The following is a 5,803-nucleotide window of genomic DNA, read 5'->3' on the forward strand; positions in this document are numbered from 1 at the left end:
GGCCGGGACCCAGGCGGCTGGGCGCGCGGGGGGCTCCGGGGCGGGGCGCGCGGGGGGCTCCGGGGCGGGGCGCGCGGGGGACCGAGCAGGAGCGCGCGGCGGGCAGGCGCAGGCGCAGGCGAGGCCCCGCCCCGCGGCCCGGGGTCACGCGGCGGGAAGGAAGCGGGGCTCGGGGTGGGTTTCCTGCCTCGCGGGGACCCGCTAGCCCTGGGAGCGGAATGAGCGGGCGAGTGTCTGCCCCCTGTCGCCCCCGCTGCCTCCTCTCCCGCCCTGGGGGCCGCCTCCTGAGACGCGCGGTGGCCGAGGGAAGCTGGGGGGGCCGGGGGGGTCCCGAAGGAAGCCTGGGAGCCTGGTTGCTGGCTCCTCCCCAGAACCTGACCCGCGCTGTGGGAGCAGGTGACCGGGCCTCCCGGGCCTCGTCTCCGTCTGTGCGCGGCCTGAACGGGCGCTTGGTTCACCCCACTTTCCACGCCCGAGGTGCTCCAGCAGCCAGCTTTAACTCTCTGCTTATACTAGCGCGTGACCTTGAAGACAGTGACCCGAGGCTCGGTTTCTGCATCTGTACCGTGGGGGCAAGGAGAGCGCACCTGGCCTGTGGAAAGTGCTGTAAATGGCAGCCTGCGCCTGTGTGGCTTTGTTAGCAAGACAGGCAATGGAAAGGAGGGCCTCTCCGTAGGGTGACGGTGAGGTGCCCCTCTCAGCACCCAGGGAATGGTATGCTGGCCCTCCACCCCAGCCTCACCAATATCGCGCAGTGCCCGACCCTCGGCCTGCAGCAGCCCTGTGCCCACTTCTCTGTGGCGCTGTGAGTGTGCCCAGGGGGCCCGGCCACTACGGAGGCAGCTGCTCCTTTCTGCTGCTGGGCAGATCCCAAGTGACCTTGGGTTAATCAAGGCAGGGACGCTCGGACACTGGCCAGCCAGGCCACCCAGGACCACCTCTTGGACATAGATCCCCCATTCCTACCCTGTCCCTCGTCCACACCTGCCTTCCTCCCACCCCAGAGACAGGAGAATGCGTGGCCACCTCCGCTGAAGAATGCGGGACCCCCAAGAGAAGGCCTTCGGAACGGGTGGTGAAACCGGTAGCAGCTTCTTATTTCTTGAAGGTTCCAGTAGAGGTAGAGGGTCGGGAACGAGCAGAGGGAACTTGGCAGTGGCCAGCAGGCCTGAGTAGGGGCAACAGGCGTGATTACCACACAGGATTGTTGGGCAAGAGGGTTCCAGGAAGGCTGGGCCATCTGGGGGCCTGCAGGAGCTCGGGAAGGATTTCGACACCCTGGGTAGGACTTGTGCAGAGGGTCGAGGAGCCAGGTACCCACTGGCTGCCTACACAGCTGGAAGTGGGCAGGAGGGTCTGGGCAGGGACCAGCCAAACCGGACTGGGTGATGCCAGGACTCCTGGTAAGAGCCCTTCCCGTGCTCTGTAACCCTAGGCGCACCGTGCACCCACACAGCTATGTAAACCCCGGGCCAAGGGAGGCACAGGTGGGAGAAGGCAGGTGCCTGGAGACAGATGAGCGGAGGGGACCTTCCCCAGATCCTTATGCAGCCGTCACAAGGGTGACCTTGAGGTACCTTGAAGGCAGCCTTAAAAATATCCCAAAGCCAGTCCTTTGAACCAGCTTATTAAGAAAACGTGTGTGTTCACTTACACGTTGGTGGGGTGGAGTCTGAGGAGTGATGGGAATGAGCCTCGGGTGTCACAACTGTTTCCTCGACAGCGTTTCCGCTCCCACACATCACTGAGGTGTTTCTGTTTCCCTGCCCTCCTCCCTCACCTTTACTTCTCAGCTCAGTCTCCTCTCAACTCGGCACCGTCTCGTCTGATCTGGATCATGGCTCTGCTCTCTTTCCATCGCGCAGACAACTTGGTCTCACCCAGGTGTGAGCGTGTTGCCCCCCGAACCAAAAATCGAAAACCTCACTCCCTTGGGTCATTGGCTTCAGCGCAGTTGCCCGCCTGAAGCTTTTCTCATTTCTGCACCGACAGCTTCAGGCCACACCACCAGGGACCAGGGGTGCCCAGAACTCTCCGAAGGCAGCCAGAGGCAGGCGCGATGCCCCGCACGGGCCCTGTCACCTGAGCCGTGCCAGTCCAGGAGCGCCCGGAGCTCTCTCTGCGAGCAGATTTTGTTTGTCTTCCTAAGTTGCGGGGTAGGCAGAAGTCAGGGTAACGGGCTGCCTCACAGACGTGGAAAGTGAGACCCAGGGTGACGAATGACTCACAGGAGATGTCTGTGGAGTTTCTATTTTCAGGCAGTGCTCCCTAAGTCAGTTCCACTTGTTCAGTCTTTGCTTTTCGCGGGGGGTGGGGAGGGGGAGAACAGGTGCCGTGGGTTTTCCTTCCCACAAGTGGATCTTTCCCTCCCCAAGCTCAGCACTCTTTTATTTTTTTAAGATTGGCTTCGTAAAGTCTACGTGAAGTAGCTGTGTGTTGGTGTTCTGTTGCTGCTATAACAATCTGCCACCGTTTGGCGGCTTAAACAACACAAACATATTATTTTACAGCCCTGTGGGTCAGAAGTCCCACGTGGGTCTCCATGGGCCGCGTTCCTTCCTAGGGAAGCCCTTCTCTTGCTCAGTTGGGTGTTGGCAGGATTTAGCTACTTGTGGTTTGGGACTGAGATCTAGTCCCTGTCTCCTTGCTGGCTGTCAGCAGAGGGCCCTTCCCAGATTCCAGGGCCACTGCATTGCCTGGCTTGTGTCCCCCAACCTCCATCGTCAAAGCCAGCAACAGAAGGCCACGTGCTTTGAATCTCTCCTTTCTTTTCAGGTTCATCTCTCAGCCCCAGCCGGGGAAGGGCCTCTGCTTTTAAGGACGCTGGTGATTAGCGGGGCACATGGCATAATCCAGGATAATCCCCCCCATGTCAGATCCATACCTTTAGTCACACCTGCAAAGTCCCGTTTGCCAGGTAAGGTGACATACAGTTTCCAGACATTAAAGCCTGGACATCTTTAGAGATTCACTATTCTACCCACCACGGGTTATAAGTCTGCAGATTCTCAAGCCCTCTGGATTGTCCAGGACCTTTATCACATGGTTTTTTACTAGCAGCTTTACTGAGATAGGATTCACATACGATGCCACTCACCCTTTTAAAGCGTACAAGTCATTGGTTTCCAGCATCGTCACAGAGCTGTGCAGCCATCACCACAGTCAGTGTGGTACATTTTTTATCACCCCAGCGATGAACCCTGTCCGCATGAGCAGTCACTCCCCATTTCCCCCAAAGCCACGGATCTGCTCTCTGGATTTGCCTCTTCTGGAATTTTCAGATAAATGGAATCATACAATGTGGCCTTTTGTCTCCATATATGTTACATAGACACGTATGTATGTGTTTATCTACACAACATCTTCAAGGGTCATCCCAGGTTGTCCCGTGTGCCAGTGCTTCATTCCTTTTTACTGCTAAATAATCATTTGATTGTATGGATAGACCACATTTTATTTATGCATCGGTTAGTTTGTGGACATTTCCACTTTTTAGCTGTCGGGAATAACGCTGCTATGAACGTGTGTACGTGTTCTCGTGTGGGATATGTTTTCATTCTTAGGAGTGGAACTGCTGGGTCATACGGTTACTTTATGTTTAATTTTTTGAGAAACTGCCAGAGTGCTTTTCACAGCCACCGTGCTGTTCTGCGTTCCCACAACAACCTGACAAGGCGCTGCTTCCCCACATCCTCGCCAACACTTGCTGTTCTCCGACTCCTTTATTCTAGCCGCCCTCCTGGGCGTGAGGCGGGGCCTGACTGCGGTTTGGATTTGCATTTTCCTGATGCCTGGTGATGTTGAGCGTCTTTTCATGTGCTTGTTGGCCATCTGTATATCTTCTTTGGAGAAATCGAGTCAGATTCTTTGCCTGTTAGGGAGTTGTTAGAATTCCTTCTATATTCTAGATGCAGGCCCCTTCCCAGGTGTGTGATTTTCACCCGCTCTGTGGGTTGTCTTTCCACTGTCTTGATGGCGTCCTTTGAGGCATAAGTTTTTAATAAGTGCTTTCGGTTTCATATCTAAGAAGGCTTTGCCGAATCCAGTGTCATGAAAGTTTATGCTTGCATTCTCTCTTCTGAGAGGTCAACAGTTTTAGCTCTTACACTTAGATGTTTAATCCATTTTTAGTTAGTTTTTGTACGTGAAGGGAGAGGTAGTGGTGTCAAGTTCATTCTCCTGCATATGGACGCCCAGTTGTCCCAGGGTGCTTAGTTGAACTGTCACATAACAAGCCGCAAAAGCATCTGCGTGGATAGCTGCACAACGCTGACCTGACCTTGGGTAGCTACGCAACGTTGACGTGACCACAGTCCCTACCCGGTCCTGTGAGACAGGCCCTGGCTGACCAACGTTCGGCAAATAATAGACCCTCAAAAAGTGTTTGTCAAAAGAATGCAATACAGGGTGGGGAGCCAGAGCCACCAGGTTCGGGTGCTGGGGTCCCCTTTGCTCTGCATGGGGCTGTGACTCTGGGAACGTTTTCTCCAAGCGGCCACTTGGCCACAGTCTGAAGAGGTGCCTCGGTGCCCTTGGGGAAAAGAGGAAGACTAGCAGTGCTACTACTGCCTGAGCCAGCTCTCAGGGGGAAATCCCAAATTTTGTTTTGAGGCTGCCTAGGGGGAGGGGAGCAAGGAGAGAGAAGACTGGGGAGCAGCTGGCCCGGATGTGAACCAGGACAGGGACCTTGACTAATGAAGCAAGAGGCACCTGTGTTCAAGGTCAACATTTCTTGCTTTTAGCTTTAAGAGGCAAAAGCAGGGGAAAGCTCCTGGCTGGCAGATGAAGTGAAAAGATAAAAGTGCTGGCAGCCACCCCAGACATCTCTGCACCAGTAGAGCTGCATTGCATCCTGCGGGCCAAGCGGAGGTGCGGCCTGGGGGCAGCCCAGCCTGTGGAGCAGGCGACCGATGAGCCTGGGGTCTGGGGAAGGACAGGGCACCCTTGCAGGGGAAATGTGATGGTCAGCAGGACCTCGCGAGACAGAGTTGGCTTTCCGTTGGCTCGCCCAGGAAGCAGCCCGGACACTGCAGTAGCCTGGTCCCGGGCCAGGAGTTTGGGAGCCTCTGGTGAGCCAGCCACTCCCAAGTGGCTACAGGGCCACAGCAGGGACAACTCTGCACTCATCAGCTCCTTCCATTCCTCCCCTCTCCAATCCTGAAAATACAGGTAAGGTCCCCCGCATTCATTCGTCCGGTACTACCTGCCAGGCTGCATGGACTTGGGGGACACAGCTGTGAACAAGGCCCCTGTTCTCGAGGGGCTTATATTCGACTCCAAGTGGGGGTGGGGGTGGGGTGGGGAGATGAACAATAAACGAGTAAAGGACACGACAGAGTGACAAGTGCAATAAAGAATGAAACAAGAAAATGGACAAGATGTCTGGCTGCCTAGTTAAGGAAGTCCTCTCCAAGAGGTGACATTTGACTGAGACTAGAGCGGGGAGGCCATTCCTGCAAAGCTGGGGGAAGAGTGTTCCGGGCAGAGAGAATGGCACATGCAAAGGCCCTGGGGCAGGAAATAGCTTGGTGTCTCCAAAGAATCGAAAGGAAGCCAGCGTGGTCTGGAATATGAGCAAGAGGTAGGAGCTGGGCACATAGGCCCCGGAGGCCATGCAAGGAATCTGGGTTTTCTTCTAATGCGTAGTGGAAGCTCGGGGGGTATTAAATAATCAGTTCCCATTTTGGAAAAGTCCCCAGGCTCCTGGGCTGTGGGCCTCAAGGAGAAGCACACTGAGTGGGTGGGTGTATCGGAGGGTTCGGAGAGGCAAGGGACACAACTCCGGGATGTCGGGAAATGTGCT

Source organism: Miniopterus schreibersii (genome assembly GCF_964146895.1).
Source record: "Miniopterus schreibersii genome assembly, chromosome: 8".
NCBI classification, from domain to species: domain Eukaryota; kingdom Metazoa; phylum Chordata; class Mammalia; order Chiroptera; family Miniopteridae; genus Miniopterus; species Miniopterus schreibersii.